This window comes from Palaemon carinicauda, chromosome 10 (genome assembly GCF_036898095.1).
Source record: "Palaemon carinicauda isolate YSFRI2023 chromosome 10, ASM3689809v2, whole genome shotgun sequence".
NCBI classification, from domain to species: domain Eukaryota; kingdom Metazoa; phylum Arthropoda; class Malacostraca; order Decapoda; family Palaemonidae; genus Palaemon; species Palaemon carinicauda.
In genome coordinates, this window is record NC_090734.1 from 133,552,803 (window position 1) to 133,578,846 (window position 26,044).

General features: G+C 43.4%; 1 long non-coding RNA gene across 1 annotated transcript in view; it reads left to right on the forward strand.

Annotated features, from left to right (window-relative positions):
- Nucleotides 1–22,508: 22,508 nt before the first annotated feature.
- LOC137648491 (uncharacterized) overlaps nucleotides 22,509–26,044 on the forward strand; it is a 47,958-nt gene continuing 44,422 nt past the window's right edge. Inside the window, exon 1 of the long non-coding RNA XR_011045638.1 lies at nucleotides 22,509–22,658. This is a non-coding gene — a long non-coding RNA (uncharacterized lncRNA). The remainder of the gene's footprint in view (nucleotides 22,659–26,044) is intronic.

Sequence of the window (26,044 nt, forward strand, 5' to 3'; positions counted from 1 at the left end):
TGCGTAGAATAAAATGGTTTTGGGCGTAGAATCAACTTTCAAGGATGCGTATTGCGGGGTTAAATGTTAGTACAGTTACCCCCTTCCTCAAAAAAAAAAAAAAAAAAAAATAATGGTAGTTATTTTGAAATTTATTTTGATAGGTTCCTTCTTCCCGTAATAATGGTAAATTTCATTTCCTCACTGGGCTATTTTTCCGTGTTGGAGCCCTTTGGTCTTATAGCATCTTGCTTTTCCAACTACGATGATTGCTTAGCCAATAATAATAATAATAATAATAATAATAATAATAATGATAATAATAATAATGATAACATTAATGATGATAATAATAATAATAATAATAATAATAATGATAATAATAATAATGATAATAATAATAGTAATGATAATGATAATAATAAAGATAATGATAATGATAACAATAACAATAACGATAACAATAACAACCATAAATTGTAACAATAACAACAATGATATTAACAACAATAACAATAATAATAATAATGGTCGTATGAACACAAACGATCGTAAATAAACGAATCCTGCTAAGTAGACTGATTCCGAAATAAATTAGCATAACCACAAGTAATCTAATCAGTGGGGTAGAACTACTAAAGGGAAACCATGTATAAACACCACGACTCTTGTTTGGTTATGGATATTCTCCATTTAGCAAATTTTTTTACCTCTCATTTAGCAGGGCTTCATTTGCATTTAAGGTATTGTCGATATATCTCCCCTGTATAATAAAGAGCATGAGTCTCTCTCTCTCTCTCTCTCTCCTCTCTCTCTCTCTCTCTATATATATATATATATATATATGTATATATATATATATATAATGTGTGTATATGTATATATACAGATATATGTTTAAATATATGCATATATATTATGTATATTCATACATATATATTTATTTAATATATATATATATATATATATATGTATATATATATATATATATATATACTGTATATATGTAAATTATATATATATAATATATATATATGCATTTATATATAATATATTATATGTAAATATATATTATATTTATGTATTTATATATATATATATATATATATATATTTATATATATGCATGTATACTTATACACACACATATATATATATATATATATTGGTCACGCCCAGCGGCATTGCCAAACTTATAACTACTCGGTCCCCTCTTGTAGTGGGGAGAGGGAGTAGTCATACCTTGGAGAGAGGGGATACCCCTAGGAGAAAGTGGAAGGGGATAGGAAGGATTGAATCTGTATGCATGTATATCTATCTAAACGTTTAGACGCCATTCTTGACGGATCGCGTACACTAGTTTCAAATAATCTTAACAACTGAAATGAAGTATGTGAAAGTAGAGGGGCACTCAGTAGAGCGCAGAACTCCGCCGCGGCAGCTTATTTTCTCGACCTTATGCTCGACCTTGACCTTGACCTTCGACCTTAACATGTATTAAATGGTGTGGATTTTCATAGACTCAAATATGGAACCAAGTTTGAAGTCTCTGTGACAATGATGTCTAAATTTATGGCTGATTACGTGAATTGGACAATTTGCTTGACCATGACCCTGACATTTCAAAATGTAATAATTTCCAGCTTTTTACATAACAGTTAATCCCTCCAAGTTTCAAGACTCTACGATTAAAATTATGGCCTGGAAGCTGTTTACAAACAAACACACACACACACTTACACACAAACACACAAATTACAGACGCACTAACGGGGGCGAAAGTATAACCTCCTTCCAACTTCGTTGGTGGCAGTATGAAACAGTGTACTCTGCAGACACAAGAGCGATTTAAATTAAACGTTTCTTTAAATATTCCAGTAAATGATAGAGAAATGTTTTCTTGTAGTTGTATTACACGTGTTACCTCAGGCAGCAGCAAATTGTCTCTGAAGTCGAAAAAATTGTTTTGGTAAAAGAATATATTTTTTCTAACTTATCTAACGTACAAATTTCGTCGTGAAAAGTCTAGGCACATTGAGACTGAAATACATTCCATTTGTTGTACATGTTTATATCTTCCATAGTGGTTTCTACCACAGGCTCTCTCTCTCTCTCTCTCTCTCTCTCTCTCTCTCACCGCTATCCCTACATTAAGGGGTAGGTTGCCTGATGCGCCCTCTCCAATGCTTTCTCTCAAAGTTATCCTCTTCCACCAAACCTCTTCTCTCCATATCATCCTTCACCTTATCTCGCCATCTAATTCTCTGCCTCCCTCTTGATCTTCTCCCCCTATAAGGTTCCTCCCAAGTCCTCCTCACTCCCTCTCCACCATCCATTCTCAAGACATGCCCACACCATCTCACACCATCTCAGTCGTGTCACTTATCACCTCTGTAATCTTTACTACGCCTGCCAGCTTCTTATTTCATTATTTACCATTCTTTATGCAATGTGGAGAGAATGGTGTCTGGTAATTTGGCGAAGAGCTTACATACGAACGACAGATATTGAATGAGTAATGATTATGGAGAGACCGAAGAAGTGCAGCATTTAAATAATTAATTGATTGGTAACTGAATTGGATGAAGTTGTTGAAATAGGTCCTAATATCCAAGGAGCTTAAGTAGGTCTTTAGGTATGGTTGAGGGGATGCATACTGCTGGTGAGGCGTCTGTGTAGATATGTGAAGCTACTGATGTAGTGAAGGTTTTGTTCAGATTGAGTTCATCCTTCGTCCAGCAGTTTTAAGGGTTTTAATGGCCGCTCATGAATAGCAGAGGCAAGGGACAGTGACATTGCCCTATCAAGCAGGACAATGCCCTAGAGCAGTGGTTCTTAACCTTTTTCATCCCATGACCCCCCGGGACTAATCAGAGTATTATTGTGACCCCCTATAATAGATTTGGAAATAATGAATCTTGTCAAAGGGTCAAGTAAAAAAAATTACAGGAAGACCATGGTTTACTCCTATACAATTTTATTGGAAACACCACAGAACAAAAACCTTGAAAAATTCCACTTTCCAAGCCTCTACAAATGCCATGAAATTATAAATTCCAAAGAACTATTCGACATCATACAAAATGGTATACTCCTATACAATTTTATTGGAAACACCACAGAACAAAAAGCTTGAAAAATTCCACTTACAAAGCCTCTACAAATGCCATAAAATTATCAATTCCAAAGAACTATTCAACACCATACAAAACCTAGCACCTACTTCTCATTCACTCAGTGTGATGGTTGAAATTGTTTTGCAGCCATAAGTCTATCAAAGCGAGGACCATTGTTCGATAGGCAACACCTCATGTCAGCATCGATGACAAGCCTATTGCGTGCCTTCGTTTTCAGTGCAACCATTGCTGAGAATCCAACCTCGCACCGGTAGGTTGACGGGGACTGAATCAACTTGGTTAATGCACGCATCAAGAGAATAGGACAGTAGTCCTTCACTTTTACCCAAAATGTTGGGAGCTCTTGTTCGGCAAAATCCACTTTAAGCTGGTAACACTGGCTATGGTTAACGTGCAGCAGGACCACCCAACTTGTGACCAGTGTTGTACTCATCAAACTGGTAAAAGCACTACTGGCTATTTCAAATACGTGTATAATGTATATGAAAAATAAATTATTCTCCAGAACCCTTTGTGACCCCTTAAGAAATCCCAAACGACCCCCCCGGGGGTCACGACCCCCAGGTTAAGAACCACTGCCCTAGAGACTGACCATATATACATAAGATCAGCGCCCAAGCTAGGGCCAAGGAGGGCCAGGCAATAGGTGCTGATGACTAAGCAGATAGACCTATAGACTCCCACAAACCCAAACCCCCCAGCCTTTGGGCACAAGGATGATGAGGTTGCCGCGTCCAAAGGAATTAACGAGTTTCAGCGGGACTCGAACCCCAGTCTGGCGTTCACCAGTCAGGGACGTTACCGTATCGACCAACACAACCCAAGGATAAAAAGTTGAAAGATGAATAGTAGCTACTGGTTTTGTTATTAATTTGAAGCCACGGCTTATTAGGAAAAATGTCATATCCCTTGTCTGAATTATTATTATTATTATTATTATTATTATTATTATTATTATTATTATTATTATTTTTATTACTAGGTAAGCTACAATCTAATTGGAAAAGCAGGGTACTATAAGCCCAAGGCTCCAACAGGAAAAGCAGCCTACCCAGGAAAGGAAATAAGGAAACAAAATAGTGTTTCTGAATGCGCCCCCAAGCAAGCGCTACATATTCCACAATGTACAGGCACTGTGCTGCCCCATATGTATACATGTAAGTTAAAGTATGTATATTTTAAGCATGTACAATACATGTTTCTTAGATTACCTGTGCTTGCTTCTGTTTGTGGGGGCGGGAGTATGATTGTTGTTCCAGAGGGTAGAAATTTTGGAATGATTAATGTGTCATGCAAGCAAAAGTCCGATATACCAATATGTCTACCTGACAGGGATAGGCAAGGATTATCGATTCTTGATATTGAGAGGACGCTGGTGAAAGCAAACTTTCTTTTTACTTTTACTTTTACTTCTACTTTTTCTGGTTGTAGGAGACTTTTTTTTACTTTTTCTGAGTTTTAAAAGAAAATTATATATATATATATATATATATATGTATATATATATATATATATATATCTATATATATCATATATATATTATATATATATATTATATATATATATATATGTGTATACATACAGTAGATATATATATATATATATATACACACACATATATATATATATATATATATATCTGTGTATATAGTATATATATATATATATATATGTGTGTATATATCTCCTTCCACGCTCAGTGGGGAGAGGAGTAGTCATACCCTGCTGAGAAGGGGGCACCGAGAGAGATACTCTCGGAAACCACACACTCCCACAAATTGCTAAACCAGTGGGTTGTAGCTAAGAAACGGGGAGGAGGTGGGAGGGGTTGAATCTGTGCAGTTGTGCGTGCGTGTATATGCACACCTCTCTAAATATTTAGACGTATTTTTTTTTAGAATTAAAACATAAATTCAAAGTTGAATCTCCAACACTTGAAATAGTCTCAGGAATCAAAATTATGTTATTGGCATCAGGTTTCGTTTGAATACCCCCTTAGCCATAAGCAATATTGCAACATACGCAAATTACAGCGTATGTCTGTGTAATTCGTTATGTTTAATGCACAGTTTCGTAATGGTTGGTTGTCTGTATTTAGTCAATTACCCTAGAATAAATTACAAATCTTTTGATAAATTAACAACTCACCATTTTTGAAATCCATTATGTTTTTGTATATTAAATATTTAATATACTTTTTATGGACGATGAATATGAATAGTTTTTTCCTTTGCTCCCAAAGGATAATGGCGGTCGCAATCATTAAGCTAGTTTATTAATAAAACGAAATACACTCGGCGTAGTTTATGATTTTGATTCGTTACCTTGTCAACAACCTGTCATTCAAATGACCCTTCGATTATAATGTAGGAATGAATAGTGACGTGTTTTTCCATCATCATCATCATCATCATCATCTCCTACGCCTACTGACGCAAAGGGTCACAGTTACATTTCGCCAGTCGTCTCTATATTGAACTTTTAAATCAATACTTCTCCATTCATCATCTCCTACTTCACGTTCCATAGTCCTCAGCCATGTAGGCCTGGGTCTTCCAACTCTTCTAGTGCCTTGTGGAGCCCAGATGAAAGTTAAGTTATACTCCTCAGCTATGTAAGCCTAGATCATCCAACTCCTCTAGTGCCTTGTTGAGCCCAGATAAAAGTTAGGTTATAGTGTTCGGCCATGTAGGCCTGGGTCTACCAACTCCTCTAGTGCCTTGTGGAGCCCAGATAAAAATTTAGTTACAGTCCTCAGCCATTTAGGCCTGGGTCTTCCAACTGCTCTAGTGCCTTTTGGAGACCAGATAAAAGTTTAGTTATAGAGTCCTCAACCATGTAGGCCTAGATCATCCAACTCCTCTAGTGCCTTGTGGAGCCCAGATAAAAGTTTGGTTGTATTCCTCAGCCATGTAGGCTTGGATCTTCCAACTCCTCTCCTTCTGGAGCAAAGGTAATTAGTTAGTTTGTATCTTTGTGATTATCTGTTTGTGTAATGTGTTTGGAAAGAGCATCTTTCACGTAACCATTACAATTTTATGGAAATGCGACTTTGGAGTGATTAAACGTTTTGATTCTAAAATAAATTTTTATAGTTTATATAAAAAATATTTATTCTAATGTTACTATTCTTAAAACATTTAAATTTTCCTTGTTTCCTTTCCTCACTGGGATATTCTCCCTGTTGGAGCCCGTGGGCTTATAGTATCCTGCTTTTCCAATTAGTGTTGTAGCTTAGCAAGTAATAATAATAATAATAATAATAATAATAATAATAATAATAATAATAATAATAGGACGGAGTGAACTTTAGTAAATTCCAACCAATGCCCAAAGTTACATTAAAGTTTTCAAAAATCCCCTGAAAGTTGCTACAATTAAAATATAGATTTAACATCCATTTAAGAAGCATCAGCCCGAGAAAAAGATGTTTAGAAACACAAACATCATCGTACTGAACGTTGAGTCAGAAAGACAGCTCTCTCTCTCTCTCTCTCTCTCTCTCTCTCTCTCTCTCTCTCTCTGTAGTTTCGAAAAAGCAGATGAGCTTTATTTATTTTTTTTTTTTTGAGGTCTCGTAAATTGGAAAAAACACGGACATACGGATACAATATCCCGTCTTTATTTAGAGTAAAGTTATCGTGGTGTTTTTTATCACAGTATAGGTAATGTGGAATTGAGATGAGAGAGAGAGAGAGAGAGAGAGAGAGAGAGAATTGCGTTCGGTAGTAAGATATATAGATAGGACAAAGAGAGAGAGAGAGAGAGAGAGAGAGAGAGAGAGAGATAAGTCAACGAAATATCAGAGAGAGAAAGAGAGAGAGAGATAAGACAACGAAATATCAGAGAGAGAGAGAGAGAGAGAGAGAGAGAGATAAGTCAACGAAATATCAGAGAGAGAGAAAGAGAGAGAGATAATACAACGAAATATCAGAGAGAGAGAGAGAGAGAGAGAGAGAGAGAGAAGAATCGCACGTGGTAGTAAGAAATATATACATAAAAGCGAAATCTCAGAGAGAGAGAGAGAGAGAGAGAGAGAGAGAGAATGGCACGTGGTAGTAAGAAATATATACATAAAAGCGAAATATCTGAGAGAGAGAGAGAGAGAGAGAGAGAGAGAGAGAGAGAATTTATCTCGAAAACAAAAGAAGAGAGTAATCTTTAATGCAGAGAAATGGCTCTATTCTTGAACCCCATCTCTGGAGGGACTGAGGTCCGGCTCTCATATTAATGCGAAATGGCAGAAGTGGATTCATTTATGTGAGTGCTTCTCTCCCCAGAGAAACGATTATCATTATGAAGGCAAATGAGGTTATAAATTACATTCCACTGTGGTGTATGTGTATAATGCACATACATTTACATTCATGATTTTGCACGAGTGTCATTGTATATACCTATTTGGCCCTGAGCTCACCTCTCCACCCAGCTGTAGATGGGCACTAAGGTGGGTTTTAAAGCTGGTCAGAAAGCTGAATGGTATATATAAAACATTATATATACTTAATATATATAACAAATATTATTTTATAAATCCAAAATATTTGATATAGATAGCAAGAGCTTGAAGGATTGACTGGGGTTTATCTGAGGCCAATTGCGGAGAATCAAAGGCAAATCATTCATACTCTGGGGGTGTAGCTAGAGATTTGGGGACCTGGGGTTGGGCTAGTTAGTAAAGATGCCCTCCCCCTGGCGAGTTGATGGCAATTTTAAATGTATACTTACATTCTTTTATTTTCTGACCTGCATTGAAGGCCCCCCTTTCTTGGAGACTCCCTCTCTTAGAGGCCGTTCCTTTCTTGTTGCCCCGTCCTTTCTTGGAGGAGCCCTTCCCTTTGAGGCCCTCCTCTATTGGAGGCCCTTCCTTTCTTGGAGGAGCCCCTCTCTTGGAGGCCCCCGTCTCTCGTAGGCCACCTCTATTGGAGGCCCCCTTCTCTCGTAGGCCACCTCTATTGGAGGCCCCTCCTCTCTTGGAGGCCCCGTCTCTCGTAGGCCACCTCTATTGGAGGCCCCCTTCTCTCGTAGGCCACCTCTATTGGAGGCCCCCTTCTCTCGTAGGCCACCTCTATTGGAGGCCCCTCCTCTCTTGGAGGCCCCCTCTCTTGAAGGCCCCCTCTCTTGGAGGCCCCCGTCTCTCGTAGGCCACCTCTATTGGAGGCCCCCTTCTCTCGTAGGCCACCTCTATTGGAGGCCCCTCCTCTCTTGGAGGCCCCCTCTCTTGAAGGACCCCTCTCTTGGAGGCCCCCGTCTCTCGTAGGCCACCTCTATTGGAGGCCCCCTTCTCTCGTAGGCCACCTCTATTGGAGGCCCCCTTCTCTCGTAGGCCACCTCTATTGGAGGCCCCTCCTCTCTTGGAGGCCCCGTCTCTCGTAGGCCACCTCTATTGGAGGCCCCCTTCTCTCGTAGGCCACCTCTATTGGAGGCCCCCTTCTCTCGTAGGCCACCTCTATTGGAGGCCCCTCCTCTCTTGGAGGCCCCGTCTCTCGTAGGCCACCTCTATTGGAGGCCCCCTTCTCTCGTAGGCCACCTCTATTGGAGGCCCCCTTCTCTCGTAGGCCACCTCTATTGGAGGCCCCTCCTCTCTTGGAGGCCCCCTCTCTTGAAGGCCCCCTCTCTTGGAGGCCCCCGTCTCTCGTAGGCCACCTCTATTGGAGGCCCCCTTCTCTCGTAGGCCACCTCTATTGGAGGCCCCCTTCTCTCGTAGGCCACCTCTATTGGAGGCCCCTCCTCTCTTGGAGGCCCCCGTCTCTCGTAGGCCACCTCTATTGGAGGCCCCTCCTCTCTTGGAGGCCCCCGTCTCTCGTAGGCCACCTCTATTGGAGGCCCCCTTCTCTCGTAGGCCACCTCTATTGGAGGCCCCCTTCTCTCGTAGGCCACCTCTATTGGAGGCCCCCTTCTCTCGTAGGCCACCTCTATTGGAGGCCCCTCCTCTCTTGGAGGCCCCCTCTCTCGTAGGCCACCTCTATTGGAGGCCCCCTTCTCTCGTAGGCCACCTCTATTGGAGGCCCCTCCTCTCTTGGAGGCCCCCTCTCTCGTAGGCCACCTCTATTGGAGGCCCCCTTCTCTCGTAGGCCACCTCTATTGGAGGCCCCCCTTCTCTCGTAGGCCACCTCTATTGGAGGCCCCCCGTCTCTCGTAGGCCACCTCTATTGGAGGCCCCCTTCTCTCGTAGGCCACCTCTATTGGAGGCCCCTCCTCTCTTGGAGGCCCCCGTCTCTCGTAGGCCACCTCTATTGGAGGCCCCCTTCTCTCGTAGGCCACCTCTATTGGAGGCCCCCTTCTCTCGTAGGCCACCTCTATTGGAGGCCCCCTTCTCTCGTAGGCCACCTCTATTGGAGGCCCCTCCTCTCTTGGAGGCCCCCTCTCTCGTAGGCCACCTCTATTGGAGGCCCCCGTCTCTCGTAGGCCACCTCTATTGGAGGCCCCCTTCTCTCGTAGGCCACCTCTATTGGAGGCCCCCTTCTCTCGTAGGCCACCTCTATTGGAGGCCCCTCCTCTCTTGGAGGCCCCGTCTCTCGTAGGCCACCTCTATTGGAGGCCCCCTTCTCTCGTAGGCCACCTCTATTGGAGGCCCCCTTCTCTCGTAGGCCACCTCTATTGGAGGCCCCCTTCTCTCGTAGGCCACCTCTATTGGAGGCCCCTCCTCTCTTGGAGGCCCCTCCTCTCTTGGAGGCCCCCTCTCTCGTAGGCCACCTCTATTGGAGGCCCCCTTCTCTCGTAGGCCACCTCTATTGGAGGCCCCTCCTCTCTTGGAGGCCCCCTCTCTCGTAGGCCACCTCTATTGGAGGCCCCCTTCTCTCGTAGGCCACCTCTATTGGAGGCCCCCTTCTCTCGTAGGCCACCTCTATTGGAGGCCCCCTTCTCTCGTAGGCCACCTCTATTGGAGGCCCCCTTCTCTCGTAGGCCACCTCTATTGGAGGCCCCTCCTCTCTTGGAGGCCCCGTCTCTCGTAGGCCACCTCTATTGGAGGCCCCCTTCTCTCGTAGGCCCCCTTCTCTCGTAGGCCACCTCTATTGGAGGCCCCCTTCTCTCGTAGGCCACCTCTATTGGAGGCCCCTCCTCTCTTGGAGGCCCCCTCTCTCGTAGGCCACCTCTATTGGAGGCCCCCTTCTCTCGTAGGCCACCTCTATTGGAGGCCCCTCCTCTCTTGGAGGCCCCCTCTCTCGTAGGCCACCTCTATTGGAGGCCCCCTTCTCTCGTAGGCCACCTCTATTGGAGGCCCCTCCTCTCTTGGAGGCCCCGTCTCTCGTAGGCCACCTCTATTGGAGGCCCCCTTCTCTCGTAGGCCACCTCTATTGGAGGCCCCCTTCTCTCGTAGGCCACCTCTATTGGAGGCCCCTCCTCTCTTGGAGGCCCCGTCTCTCGTAGGCCACCTCTATTGGAGGCCCCCTTCTCTCGTAGGCCACCTCTATTGGAGGCCCCCCTTCTCTCGTAGGCCACCTCTATTGGAGGCCCCTCCTCTCTTGGAGGCCCCTCCTCTCTTGGAGGCCCCGTCTCTCGTAGGCCACCTCTATTGGAGGCCCCCTTCTCTCGTAGGCCACCTCTATTGGAGGCCCCTCCTCTCTTGGAGGCCCCCTCTCTTGAAGGACCCCTCTCTTGGAGGCCCCCGTCTCTCGTAGGCCACCTCTATTGGAGGCCCCCTTCTCTCGTAGGCCACCTCTATTGGAGGCCCCCTTCTCTCGTAGGCCACCTCTATTGGAGGCCCCTCCTCTCTTGGAGGCCCCGTCTCTCGTAGGCCACCTCTATTGGAGGCCCCCTTCTCTCGTAGGCCACCTCTATTGGAGGCCCCCTTCTCTCGTAGGCCACCTCTATTGGAGGCCCCCTTCTCTCGTAGGCCACCTCTATTGGAGGCCCCTCCTCTCTTGGAGGCCCCGTCTCTCGTAGGCCACCTCTATTGGAGGCCCCCTTCTCTCGTAGGCCACCTCTATTGGAGGCCCCCCTTCTCTCGTAGGCCACCTCTATTGGAGGCCCCTCCTCTCTTGGAGGCCCCGTCTCTCGTAGGCCACCTCTATTGGAGGCCCCCTTCTCTCGTAGGCCACCTCTATTGGAGGCCCCTCCTCTCTTGGAGGCCCCCTCTCTTGAAGGCCCCCTCTCTTGGAGGCCCCCGTCTCTCGTAGGCCACCTCTATTGGAGGCCCCCTTCTCTCGTAGGCCACCTCTATTGGAGGCCCCTCCTCTCTTGGAGGCCCCGTCTCTCGTAGGCCACCTCTATTGGAGGCCCCCTTCTCTCGTAGGCCACCTCTATTGGAGGCCCCCTTCTCTCGTAGGCCACCTCTATTGGAGGCCCCTCCTCTCTTGGAGGCCCCGTCTCTCGTAGGCCACCTCTATTGGAGGCCCCCTTCTCTCGTAGGCCACCTCTATTGGAGGCCCCTCCTCTCTTGGAGGCCCCCTCTCTTGAAGGCCCCCTCTCTTGGAGGCCCCCGTCTCTCGTAGGCCACCTCTATTGGAGGCCCCCTTCTCTCGTAGGCCACCTCTATTGGAGGCCCCCTTCTCTCGTAGGCCACCTCTATTGGAGGCCCCTCCTCTCTTGGAGGCCCCGTCTCTCGTAGGCCACCTCTATTGGAGGCCCCCTTTCTCGTAGGCCACCTCTATTGGAGGCCCCTCCTCTCTTGGAGGCCCCCGTCTCTCGTAGGCCACCTCTATTGGAGGCCCCCTTCTCTCGTAGGCCACCTCTATTGGAGGCCCCCTTCTCTCGTAGGCCACCTCTATTGGAGGCCCCCTTCTCTCGTAGGCCACCTCTATTGGAGGCCCCTCCTCTCTTGGAGGCCCCGTCTCTCGTAGGCCACCTCTATTGGAGGCCCCCTTCTCTCGTAGGCCACCTCTATTGGAGGCCCCTCCTCTCTTGGAGGCCCCCGTCTCTCGTAGGCCACCTCTCTTGGAGGCCCCCTCTCTCGTAGGCCACCTCTATTGGAGGCCCCCGTCTCTCGTAGGCCACCTCTATTGGAGGCCCCCTTCTCTCGTAGGCCACCTCTATTGGAGGCCCCCTTCTCTCGTAGGCCACCTCTATTGGAGGCCCCCTTCTCTCGTAGGCCACCTCTATTGGAGGCCCCTCCTCTCTTGGAGGCCCCGTCTCTCGTAGGCCACCTCTATTGGAGGCCCCCTCTCTTGAAGGCCCCCTCTCTTGGAGGCCCCCGTCTCTCGTAGGCCACCTCTATTGGAGGCCCCCTTCTCTCGTAGGCCACCTCTATTGGAGGCCCCTCCTCTCTTGGAGGCCCCGTCTCTCGTAGGCCACCTCTATTGGAGGCCCCCTTCTCTCGTAGGCCACCTCTATTGGAGGCCCCCTTCTCTCGTAGGCCACCTCTATTGGAGGCCCCCTTCTCTCGTAGGCCACCTCTATTGGAGGCCCCTCCTCTCTTGGAGGCCCCCTCTCTCGTAGGCCACCTCTATTGGAGGCCCCCTTCTCTCGTAGGCCACCTCTATTGGAGGCCCCTCCTCTCTTGGAGGCCCCCTCTCTCGTAGGCCACCTCTATTGGAGGCCCCCTTCTCTCGTAGGCCACCTCTATTGGAGGCCCCTCCTCTCTTGGAGGCCCCGTCTCTCGTAGGCCACCTCTATTGGAGGCCCCCTTCTCTCGTAGGCCACCTCTATTGGAGGCCCCCTTCTCTCGTAGGCCACCTCTATTGGAGGCCCCTCCTCTCTTGGAGGCCCCCTCTCTTGAAGGCCCCCTCTCTTGGAGGCCCCCGTCTCTCGTAGGCCACCTCTATTGGAGGCCCCCTTCTCTCGTAGGCCACCTCTATTGGAGGCCCCCTTCTCTCGTAGGCCACCTCTATTGGAGGCCCCTCCTCTCTTGGAGGCCCCCTCTCTTGAAGGCCCCCTCTCTTGGAGGCCCCCGTCTCTCGTAGGCCACCTCTATTGGAGGCCCCCTTCTCTCGTAGGCCACCTCTATTGGAGGCCCCTCCTCTCTTGGAGGCCCCGTCTCTCGTAGGCCACCTCTATTGGAGGCCCCCTTCTCTCGTAGGCCACCTCTATTGGAGGCCCCCTTCTCTCGTAGGCCACCTCTATTGGAGGCCCCTCCTCTCTTGGAGGCCCCCTCTCTTGAAGGCCCCCTCTCTTGGAGGCCCCCGTCTCTCGTAGGCCACCTCTATTGGAGGCCCCCTTCTCTCGTAGGCCACCTCTATTGGAGGCCCCTCCTCTCTTGGAGGCCCCCTCTCTTGAAGGCCCCCTCTCTTGGAGGCCCCCTCTCTTGAAGGCCCCCTCTCTTGGAGGCCCCCTCTCTTGTAGGCCACCTCTATTGGAGGCCCCCTTCTCTCGTAGGCCACCTCTATTGGAGGCCCCCGTCTCTCGTAGGCCACCTCTATTGGAGGCCCCCTTCTCTCGTAGGCCACCTCTATTGGAGGCCCCTCCTCTCTTGGAGGCCCCGTCTCTCGTAGGCCACCTCTATTGGAGGCCCCCTTCTCTCGTAGGCCACCTCTATTGGAGGCCCCTCCTCTCTTGGAGGCCCCGTCTCTCGTAGGCCACCTCTATTGGAGGCCCCCTTCTCTCGTAGGCCACCTCTATTGGAGGCCCCTCCTCTCTTGGAGGCCCCGTCTCTCGTAGGCCACCTCTATTGGAGGCCCCCTTCTCTCGTAGGCCACCTCTATTGGAGGCCCCTCCTCTCTTGGAGGCCCCCGTCTCTCGTAGGCCACCTCTATTGGAGGCCCCCTTCTCTCGTAGGCCACCTCTATTGGAGGCCCCTCCTCTCTTGGAGGCCCCGTCTCTCGTAGGCCACCTCTATTGGAGGCCCCCTTCTCTCGTAGGCCACCTCTATTGGAGGCCCCCTTCTCTCGTAGGCCACCTCTATTGGAGGCCCCTCCTCTCTTGGAGGCCCCCTCTCTTGAAGGCCCCCTCTCTTGGAGGCCCCCGTCTCTCGTAGGCCACCTCTATTGGAGGCCCCCTTCTCTCGTAGGCCACCTCTATTGGAGGCCCCTCCTCTCTTGGAGGCCCCCTCTCTTGAAGGCCCCCTCTCTTGGAGGCCCCCTCTCTTGAAGGCCCCCTCTCTTGGAGGCCCCCTCTCTTGTAGGCCACCTCTATTGGAGGCCCCCTTCTCTCTTAGGCCACCTCTATTGGAGGCCCCCTTCTCTCGTAGGCCACCTCTATTGGAGGCCCCCGTCTCTCGTAGGCCACCTCTATTGGAGGCCCCCTTCTCTCGTAGGCCACCTCTATTGGAGGCCCCCTTCTCTCGTAGGCCACCTCTATTGGAGGCCCCTCCTCTCTTGGAGGCCCCGTCTCTCGTAGGCCACCTCTATTGGAGGCCCCCTTCTCTCTTAGGCCACCTCTATTGGAGGCCCCCTTCTCTCGTAGGCCACCTCTATTGGAGGCCCCCGTCTCTCGTAGGCCACCTCTATTGGAGGCCCCCTTCTCTCGTAGGCCACCTCTATTGGAGGCCCCCGTCTCTCGTAGGCCACCTCTATTGGAGGCCCCCTTCTCTCGTAGGCCACCTCTATTGGAGGCCCCCTTCTCTCGTAGGCCACCTCTATTGGAGGCCCCCTTCTCTCGTAGGCCACCTCTATTGGAGGCCCCTCCTCTCTTGGAGGCCCCGTCTCTCGTAGGCCACCTCTATTGGAGGCCCCCTTCTCTCGTAGGCCACCTCTATTGGAGGCCCCTCCTCTCTTGGAGGCCCCCTCTCTTGAAGGCCCCCTCTCTTGGAGGCCCCCTTCTCCTGGAGGGCCCCCTCTTCTGGAGGCGTCCCTCTCTTGGAGGGCCCTTCTTGGAGAGTGGGGGTGGCATTTCAAAAAAGACCCCTACCCCTTCCATATTTACGTTACTGTTCATACTCAAAAGAAAAAATAATGAAAATAATTTATTTCTAAATTAGCTACTTACATACCACTAGATGCTATCTCATTCTAATAAATCAAACTTTCAATAAATATAGAGAAGATATTTTATAAATCATTGAAAGAAAATGTGAAGAAACGCTAATATTAGTTTTAACATTAACTACTTATTTACTCCGTAGATACTATCTTATTTTAATATATTAAAATTTCAGAAAGCATATAAATTTTTTATAAATTTTGCAAAAAAAAATCTACACCTACTGTCCGTTTACTTTTTCAATCACAGACATTTTCAATGACGTCAATGACAGGAGAATTGGAATTCTGTTTCAAAAATTGCATCGGATTAATTCGAAAGTGATTTGCAATTCATACCGTATAAATATTCATTCATCGCTCGAATTAAATTATATTCTTATCGATCCCAAAACGTGGAGGGGAAGTCGATACGAATAATTATGTGGCATAGCTCAAACTATTGCGTGTGTGACATCTCTCTCTCTCTCTCTCTCTCTCTCTCTATATATATATATATATATATATATTGTTTTGATGTTTGAGGAATATGGCCCTCAATTCGTTGGACTTCTCTCTCTCTCTCTCTCTCTCTCTCTCTCTCTCTTTGTCATATTGTTTTGATGTTTGAGGAATATAGCCCTCAATTCGTTGGACTTCTCTCTCTCTCTCTCTCTCTCTCTCTCTCTCATTTCTCTTGTTTTGATGTTTGAGGAATATAGCCCTCAATTCGTTGGACTTCTCTCTCTCTCTCTCTCTCTCTCTCTCTCTCTCTCTTGTTTTGATGTTTGAGGAATATAGCCCTCAATTCGTTGGACCTCTCTCTCTCTCTCTCTCTCTCTCTCTCTTGTTTTGATGTTTGAGGAATATAGCCCTCAATTCGTTGGACTTCTCTCTCTCTCTCTCTCTCTCTCTCTCTCTTTGTCATATTGTTTTGATGTTTGAGGAATATGGCCCTCAGTTCGTTGGACTCTCTCTCTCTCTCTCTCTCTCTCTCTCTCTCTTTGTCATATTGTTTTGATGTTTGAGGAATATGGCCCTCAGTTCGTTGGACTTCTCTCTCTCTCTCTCTCTCTCTCTCTCTCTCTCTTGTTTTGATGTTTGAGGAATATAGCCCTCAATTCGTTGGACTTCTCTCTCTCTCTCTCTCTCTCTCTCTCTCTCTCTTTGTCATAATGTTTTGATGTTTGAGGAATATGGCCCTCAGTTCGTTGGACTTCTCTCTCTCTCTCTCTCTCTCTCTCTCTCTCTCTTTGTCATATTGTTTTGATGTTTGAGGAATATGGCCCTCAGTTCGTTGGACTTCTCTCTCTCTCTCTCTCTCTCTCTCTCTCTCTCTCTCTTGTTTTGATGTTTGAGGAATATAGCCCTCAATTCGTTGGACTTCTCTCTCTCTCTCTCTCTCTCTCTCTCTCTCTCTGTCATATTGTTTTGATGTTTGAGGAATATGGCCCTCAGTTCGTTGGACTTCTCTCTCTCTCTCTCTCTCTCTCTCTCTCTCTCTCTTTGTCATATTGTTTTGATGTCTGAGGAATATGGCCCTCAGTTCGTTGGACTCTCTCTCTCTCTCTCTCTCTCTCTCTCTCTCATAGAATGCCTATTTTCAGTGGAATAAGTTTTTGAGCTTCTGTGAAAAGTTATACTTCAAAATAGTCGAGGGAAGCTATTAAACAAATCATTAAGTCTCAATAAAGATACCAGTGCCTGGGAATAAACTAAAGGTTTAAAGGCCACTCATGAATGGCAGGGGCAAGGGACAGTGACATTGCCCTATCGAGTAGGACAATGCCCTAGAGACTGACCATATATACATATGAAAGCTTATTAGAAAACTTATATTTTTGTTGTAAATGATCAATATATATTAATATCCAAATGTATGTTGATGAAAAATTAGATTTGTTCACGTTCTCAAAATAGTTGTATAGCGAAAAATAAAAAATAAAAGTTTATTTACCATCATGTATAATCGTGAATGAAGTAATATTGTTCATTTAAATTGGTACATCGAATAAATGTTCACGTCAGGTTGAATGTATTCTGAATTGTATTAAAGGTAAACTGTGTCGTTGTCCATTATGTTATATAAAGTATTAATAGTTTTGTATGCAAAAGTATTATAATAATTGATTTTGAAAGCTAACTTTTGTAATGAGAATAATACAAAATTATGATTATTGTCTGGAGGTAATAATCCTTTATATTTCATCAGTAAAATAAATTTTTTCAGCAGATTTCATCAACTGATTTCACGCAGCCCCTGCTTCAACGTAAATATACTTTTAATACCTAGATTATAATTAGTTTCTATTTCAAAACAGACAAATATACTTTTTGTGGTAGCTTATAGGAAACGTCCTTGCTTGGCAATATGTTGGCCGGGTGTTCGAGACCCACTCTACAGGCATTGTAAGGTTCATTGTAACCTAAGGAACCACTTGATGTTTTCTTAGTTCTATCTTGTTTGACAATATCCTGTTCCTTAAAAACAGCTTTGTATTGTTGCTGCCTGTGTCTCTTTTTTCGTCTTTACTGTTTTATCTAACATTTGGGTTGCCTTACCTTATAATTATTTGCTAATGTACTTTTATAATGTCTTTATCATCATCTTAATTGACATACCTTTGACAAGTTTAATTTCTTAATTTTTTTTTCCTTTTTGGAAATGAGTTTTATATTAGTTTTTTTTTTTTTTTTGGGTGCAGTCCCTCCTCTTTGATAAGCTCCGCCCACAATGATCGTAACTGTTCGCCACCTTCGAAGAGGTGAAGAGGAAGCTACTGAATGCAGCCCCTCATCTTTCATATGCTCCGCCCACAAGCATAGTAACTGTTCGCCACCATCTTAGAGGTGATTCATGTAAACATAATAGTAATAAAACAGATTATAATAAATTATGATACTTTGATAGTGACTCATAAGACTGGCGGGTGCAACACATCCATGTACCGCTTCCCAGAACAGAGGAGGAATGAAATAATGTTAATTTGTAAGTGAAGCGAGCCACGCCAGAGCAAAGACCAATCAAGTGGCGTCCAATCACGATGCTTGTGGGCGGAGCATGTTAAAGATTAGGGGCTGCACACAGTCACAGCCCTCCGTATGGATACGTAATAAACAAGTACACTCTTATTCTTCATCTGTTATTTGATCTTGCTAATTGTATCATTATGTGTGTGTGTGAGAGAGAGAGAGAGAGAGAGAGAGAGAGAGAGAGAGAGAGAGAGATTACAAAATGGTAATTAAAAAAACTCATATGTCAATTCTACACAAATAATTACAAACAGTGAAAAAATACAACGATTAATCTTCGAACAAAGTATCCAGTTTCACAATGGACTGAATTATGCTGGGAAAAAAATTCCCCAACAGTAACTATAAACCAAATGACTAAAGCCAAATTTTTTACGCTGGTCCCAACTATATCAAACAATATTCTCTGGCATTCGACGCGTCAGTGATTTCAACCGCTCATTTCTCTTGCAACGAGGGCCGATGTGAATCGCCCGTAAAATAGTCTTTAGATTTTTTCATAATATTAATTGAGGTTTTAAACAGTTTTACATTAATCGATTAAGAGTTCGAGTAGCTTTATTCTGATCCAGTGATCTTTTATATTTAGTATGTTTTAGGATTAAACGTTTTGATAGGTAGATTATTTTTTGTTTTAAGATTTGCCTCTGGTAACGTTTTTGGGGTTGATGAGTTGGTGAAATTAGTGGGATGGAGACTTATTTATTATTATTATTATGATTATTATTATTATTATTATTATTATTATTATTATTATTATTATTATTATTATTATTATTAATTATTATTATTATTATTATTATTATTATTACTAGCTAAGCTACAACCTTAGCTTGAAAAGCAAGATGCTATAAGCCCAAGGGCTACAACAAGAAAAAATAGCCCAACGAGGAAAGGAAATAAGGAAATAAATAAACGATATAAGAAATAATAAACAATTAAAATAAGATACTTTAAAAACATTAAGAACATTAAAACTGATATTTCATATATAAATTATAAAAAGACTCATGTCAGCCTGTTCAACAACAACAACAACAACAACAGAAACAACTATCAAGTGGGCATTTAAAATTAAATTTTTATGCTTATTTTCATACTGCAGACTGACATAGCATCTTTAAGGTCATCCATAATTTCCTGCCAAGTACGCAGGATCATCATCATCTCCTCCTACGCCTATTAACGCAAAGGGCCTCGGTTAGATTTCGCCAGTCGTCTCTGTCTTGAGCTTTAAAATCAGTATTTCTCCATTCATCATCTACTTCACGCTTCATAGTTCTCACCCATGTACATCTAGGTCTTCCAACTTTTCTAGTGCTTTGTAGGACACTTAAAATTTGTTAATTAGAGAAAATTTATTTTCTTTACTTCCTTTCCCGTCATATTTCTCTATTTCCTCCTATGCCTATTGACGCAAAGGCCCTCGGTTAGATTTCTCCAGTCGTCTCTATCTTGAGTTTTAAAATCAATACTTCTCCATTCATCATCTACTTCACGCTTCATAGTCCTCGGCCATGTAGGTCTGGGTATTCCAACTCTTCTAATGTTTTTTTATTATATTTTATTTTAGATTTTTATTAATTCTTATATCGTTTATTTATTTCCTTATTTCCTTTCCTCTCTGGGCTATTTTTCCCTGTTGGAGCCCTTGGGCTTATAGCATCTTGCTTTTCCAACTAGGGTTGTAGCTTAGCTAATAATAATAATAATAATGATAATAATAATAATAATAATAATAGATAACAAGCACAAATGCTTCAGTTCGACTAAATGTTCTTAAATGTGGCTTCGATTAAGCCATTTCAGAGAAAAATTATACATCTAAGCCACGTATTATATGTGACAATCAACCAATAATTAATCCTATATCTATATAACGTTATGTGGAGATGGTTTGGGCATGCTCTTCGCACTCCCCAAGAGAGATTAGTTCACCAAACATTCAGCTGGGCTCCACAAGGCATTAGAAGAGTTGAAAGACCCAGGCCTCCATGGCTGAGGACAATGAGGCGTGAAGTAGATGATAAATGGAGAAGTATTGAATTAAAAGCTCAAGGTAGAGACGATTGGCGAAATCTAACTGAGGCCCTTTGCGTCAATAAGCGTGGGAGGAGATGTTAATGATGATGATAACGTTATAACGACAGCTAGACTCAGCGTTGAGAAATTCATACGGGCCATAAATCATTTCTAACTATATTCGGAAAACCGTGGATCGCAATGCAAATATAGTCTATAAAGTTGTAGGGTCGTGTAGAGCACTGGTTCTCTGCCAACAGAAATTTCTAGGTATTTCGAGATAACTTTATTGCCACTTTTATAAGTGAGCAAAGTCCAGCAAAGCAGAACTACCAATGATAGGACCTTTAAAGTAAAGTGAAGTAATTAACTGGGTGTAAATTGTAGCAGCCCTTGTCAGGCAATCTGCGACGGGCTAACTAATAATCTAATGTCTGTGAAGAGAGAGAGAGAGAGAGAGAGAGAGAGAGAGAGAGAGAAGAATCGCGCGTGGTAGTGAAGAATTATACATAAAAGCGAAATATCTGAGAGAGAGAGAGAGAGAGAGAGAGAGAGAGAGAGAGAGAGAGAGTGTCAATTGTCCTGGAAAATGTAAGAGGGGAGAAGCCCTTCAGCCGGGCGCTTCAACCCGAGACAGAGGACACGAACATGGAAATTATAGGCCATTCATAACGTGCAGTACAAGTTTAACTTGAAAATGCTTTACAGATTCAATTTACCGTTGTTATTATTTGTCTGTTTGAGATTATCAAATTACAAGACATGCGTGTTATTGGTAAAAAAGTATCTACAACCCGTGCTATTATTATTATTATTATTATTATTATTATTATTATTATTATTATTATTACTTGCTAAGCTACAAGACTAGTTGGAAAAGCAGGATGCTATAAGCCCAGGGGCTCCAACAGGGAAAATAGCTAAGTGAGGAAAGGGAACAAGGAAAAATAAAATATTCTAAGAAGAGCAACAACATTAAAAACTTCCCTGTCTAACAATCTGTTAGAAGGGAGTTCGAGACAAGCTTAAACTCCTTCGTTTCTTGTAAGTGTCTGCAACCTCTACATCGAGCTAGGACCAGGGAGGGCCAGGTAATGGATGCTGATGATTCAGCAGGTAAACTATAGGCTCTCAAGACACCCCCTCCCCTAATCACTAGTCACAAGGATGGTGAGGTTGCAGACACTAAAGAAACTATGGAACTTGAGCGGGTCGTGAACTCCCGTCCAACAGATTGCAAGGCTGGGACGGTTCCATTATTATTATTATTATTATTATTATTATTATTATTATTATTATTATTGGCTAATCTACACTCCTAGTTGGAAAAGCAGGCTGCTATAAGCCCAAGGACTCCACAATCCTATTACTCCAGTATGAAGAGCCTTTTTAACGGCTGTGGTAGCCTATTGGAAACGTCCCAGCCTGGCAAGCTTTTGGACTGGGTTTGAGACCCGCTCAAGCTGAATAGTTTCTTGTAGTGTCTGCAAGCTCACCATCCTTGTGAGCTAGGGATGAGGCGTTTGGGTGAATCCTATAGGTTTATTTGTATATATGTGTATATCATTTCGAGTTACACAGTATTCTAGAAGTTTTATTCCAGCTGTGACCAAGTTGTGGAATGGTCTTCCTAATCGGGTAGTTGAATCGGTGGAACTTCAGAAGTTCAAACTTGCAGCAAATGTTTTTATGTTGATCAGGCTGACATGTCTTTTTTTATAGTTTATATATGAAATATATGTTTTAATGCTGTTTAATGTTTTTAAAGTATTTTATTCTGATTATTCATTTCTTCTTATATCGTTTATTTATTTCTTTGTTTCCTTTCCTAACTCGGCTATTTTTCCTAGTTGGAGCCCTTGGGCTTATAACATCGTGCTTTTCCTACTAGGGTTATAGTTTAGCTTGTAATAATAATAATAATAGTAATAATAATAATAATAATAATAATTTCTTTTCTCACTGGGCTATTTTCCTTGTTGGAGCCTCGAGCTTCTAACATCCTGCTTATCCAACTAGGGATGTTGTTTAACTACTACTACTACTACTACTACTACTACTACTACTACTACTACTACTACTAATAATAATAATAATAATAATAATAATAATATGCGAAATGAATCATTTTTTTTATGGAAAAAAGGATAATTATGGTTGACCTACCTGTCAATCACATTGTGTAATTAAGATACCTTTCAATGACGTCCCAAGAGTAATGATCCTTAACCCCGCAATTGATATCAAATGACGTAATTTAGTAGCAAAATAAAATTACTTTCCTCTTAATTTCCCATTTTCTTTATATCGGAATTTTAACTATTGTTAATCTATCTGTTATTATTTTTTCTGTATGCACATTTTTTTTGTATATTGAAAACTCTAACGATCTACAACGTAATTGTTGTAAAGGTACTTTCGAAATCTCATTTCGATTCAAAACAGTGAAAGACTTCAGAACTGGAAACTTTCAGCCAATCAAAATATAGATTTTCATGGTAGAGACTTGTGATTGGCTGAGAGGTATGGGTTGCGGAAAAGAGCCATCGTGATTGGGCTAGATTTCCTACAAAGAAGAAGAAGAAAACCATCGTCCCATTCTATGGAGTACAACACCAAAGTGCAACACAGAACAGGACGTGAGCCGAAAATAAATTGCTGCTCAGCTGTGGGACATTTTCACCCGGTTTTCTACGATTATAAGTTTCTTGAAGGTAAGGCATAGGCCAGAGTGATAAAATAATTAATATATTCATAGGTAATTACATACTATATTTCAAAGGTAATTGCTATATTTCACTGGTAACCGAGGCTTGAAGTTGTGAGTGCGCAAAATGCCCATGCAAATTTTAGTCGTACTTTCTGCTCGATTCTGACAAATGGCAGCTGTTTTAATTTCAAAACCAGACATCGAGATGAAATGAAATTTTAATGGCCTGAAACCAGCCAAAAAACGTGCTGCAAGGAGGTTTTTTTTTTTCTTTTAACGAAGCGTGTTGTTGTTGTTGTTGTAGATTGCCTGGCCATTGTGGGCTAAGCAAGAGGCTCTTGCAATTCTGTAGTCCGTAAGGTGTTGAGATGATTTCTGTTTTGAAGGTGAATAAAGGTTGAAGTGTTTTAAATGATTATACAGTTTCTAATTTTGAAGTTACAAAAAAATTAATGTCACCTTCTTCGTCAAGGTACTGTGCTGTATTTTGACGGTTTTATTTTACGTAGACGATAGAATTGTAATTGACCGAAGAATATATTTTATATTCCGTCAATTTCCTAATGTAAGTCAGCTTTTGAGTCTTATGTAACCCAACAGTACCTAAAGTGCTACTGTCCTCAGCGGGCACCTACTCACTGAGGCCAAACATGTTATATAGGAAATATGCAGGGGTGACCAACACCCCTTTTTTACCTTTTTATATATTGTGTAAAGTGTGTATGGAACAATTCATTAAAATATACATGATAATATTACCGTAGCATTGCTACCATTAGCAATGCCTTTGTAATGTTGTTAACACTGTGTATCATTGGTAACGTTGCTTATTTTAACATTCCCAGTATATACGTGAGTTTTGTGACCTGTCAACTACTAGGTTAGGTTAGGTGGGTTTGTTAGGTTCTGTACCCTTTTTGTACTATTTATATATTGTGTAACCGGTAATATTACCTTAACAATCCGAGTCATCGTTAGTAACACTGTGTATCATTGGTAACGTTGCTAATGTTATCGTTCGGCATACATTCGTGAGTGAAGTTGTCATGTTATTACCAATTATCATGTCTGACAAATGGCTCCATTGTCTGAAAGGGACATGGCAGGGGAGACCCCATTCACTAAGTCAACATAGCCTGGTGGGGGCATTTTTCTTAACTCAACATAGCCTGGTGGGGAAATTTTTCCTAACTCAACATAGCCTGGTGGGGACATTTTTCCTAACTCAACATAGCCTGGTGGGGACATTTTTCTTAACTCAACATAGCCTGGTGGGGACATTTTTCCTAACTCAACATAGCCTGGTGGGGACATTTTTCCTAACTCAACATAGCCTGGTGGGGACATTTTTCCTAACTCAACATAGCCTGGTGGGGGCATTTTTCCTAACTCAACATAGCCTGGTGGGGACATTTTTCCTAACTCAACATAGCCTGGTGGGGACATTTTTCCTAACTCAACATAGCCTGGTGGGGACATTTTTCCTAACTCAACATAGCCTGGTGGGGACATTTTTCCTAACTCAACATAGCCTGGTGGGGACATTTTTCCTAACTCAACATAGCCTGGTGGGGGCATTTTTCCTAACTCAACATAGCCTGGTGGGGGCATTTTTCCTAACTCAACATAGCCTGGTGGGGGCATTTTTCCTAACTCAACATAGCCTGGTGGGGGCATTTTTCCTAACTCAACATAGCCTGGTGGGGACATTTTTCCTAACTCAACATAGCCTGGTGGGGACATTTTTCCTAACTCAACATAGCCTGGTGGGGACATTTTTCCTAACTCAACATAGCCTGGTGGGGACATTTTTCCTAACTCAACATAGCCTGGTGGGGACATTTTTCCTAACTCAACATAGCCTGGTGGGGACATTTTTCCTAACTCAACATAGCCTGGTGGGGACATTTTTCCTAACTCAACATAGCCTGGTGGGGACATTTTTCCTAACTCAACATAGCCTGGTGGGGGCATTTTTCCTAACTCAACATAGCCTGGTGGGGACATTTTTCTTAACTCAACATAGCCTGGTGGGGACATTTTTCCTAACTCAACATAGCCAGGTGGGGACATTTTTCCTAACTCAACATAGCCTGGTGGGGGCATTTTTCCTAACTCAACATAGCCTGGTGGGGGCATTTTTCCTAACTCAACATAGCCTGGTGGGGACATTTTTCCTAACTCAACATAGCCTGGTGGGGGCATTTTTCCTAACTCAACATAGCCTGGTGGGGGCATTTTTCCTAACTCAACATAGCCTGGTGGGGACATTTTTCCTAACTCAACATAGCCTGGTGGGGACATTTTTCCTAACTCAACATAGCCTGGTGGCGGCATTTTTCCTATATAACATGTTTAGCCTCAGCGGGTAGGACCCACTGAGGACATGATGCCCGCTGAGGACAGTAACACTTCGGACCCTTATGTAACCAGCTGTAACCAGTTTGATTGTACAGTAGGAATGGGGCAATCAGTTTCTTGATTTTTAATTAGGCAAGATTTAGTTTTGTGGAAATGCAACATTTTGTTGCCAAGCATTTTTTCTTTCTTTTTTTTGGGTAAATGTTTATCTGAAAATTTTATGAATACTGAACTGTTGAATCATTTTTTATATATTTATATAACTTTAATCGTTCAATACCGTGGTATCTTGTTCCCACTCTCAATACAAGGTTATATTGGCAGTTTAAGCAGTCTTATACGTAGGATTATATATATATATATATATATATATATATATATAGAAAAACGCCAGCTATCGAGCAGTTTTGGGGAAAGGTTAATTACACTGGATATCCAATAAGTCAATCGTTGTAGTTATTGACTACCCTCAGTCCTGCGAATGTCAGGGTTGACTTTATTACTTATTATACTTTCTATCACACGGGGAACCCGCGCCCTAAATGACCTACATGATTGTTTATCATAAGCATTGTTAGGTAATTAGTTTATCACATAGCATATTCAGTGTTTATTGTCAAATCCCCATTATGGAAGCGCTTAGAAAACAAGAAATTCTTTGGTTCCTTCTTGAAAGCCTTAATATCTTCAGGTTGGTCTAAACATTGGTGGGAGAGGGGCAGTGATCGAGCGCAGTTGACATGTATCAAATCTATTTAAAAGAATTTGCTCCCCCCCCCCCCCGCCGCCATTATACAGTACATTCTAAAATTACTTTGGCACACATTTGGTGTCATCAAAGGCAATTGTGGGAATGAAAAGGATAGAGAAACTTAACGTGGTAACTCGAAAGTACGAGGATACATGTTGGAGGATACATGTTGCTGGCATATTGCCAGAATCCTAGAAATTTTGGGGTGAGGTCACAGTGAAAGTTAACTGCTAAACAACGAAACATCGATATATATATATATATATATATAAATTATA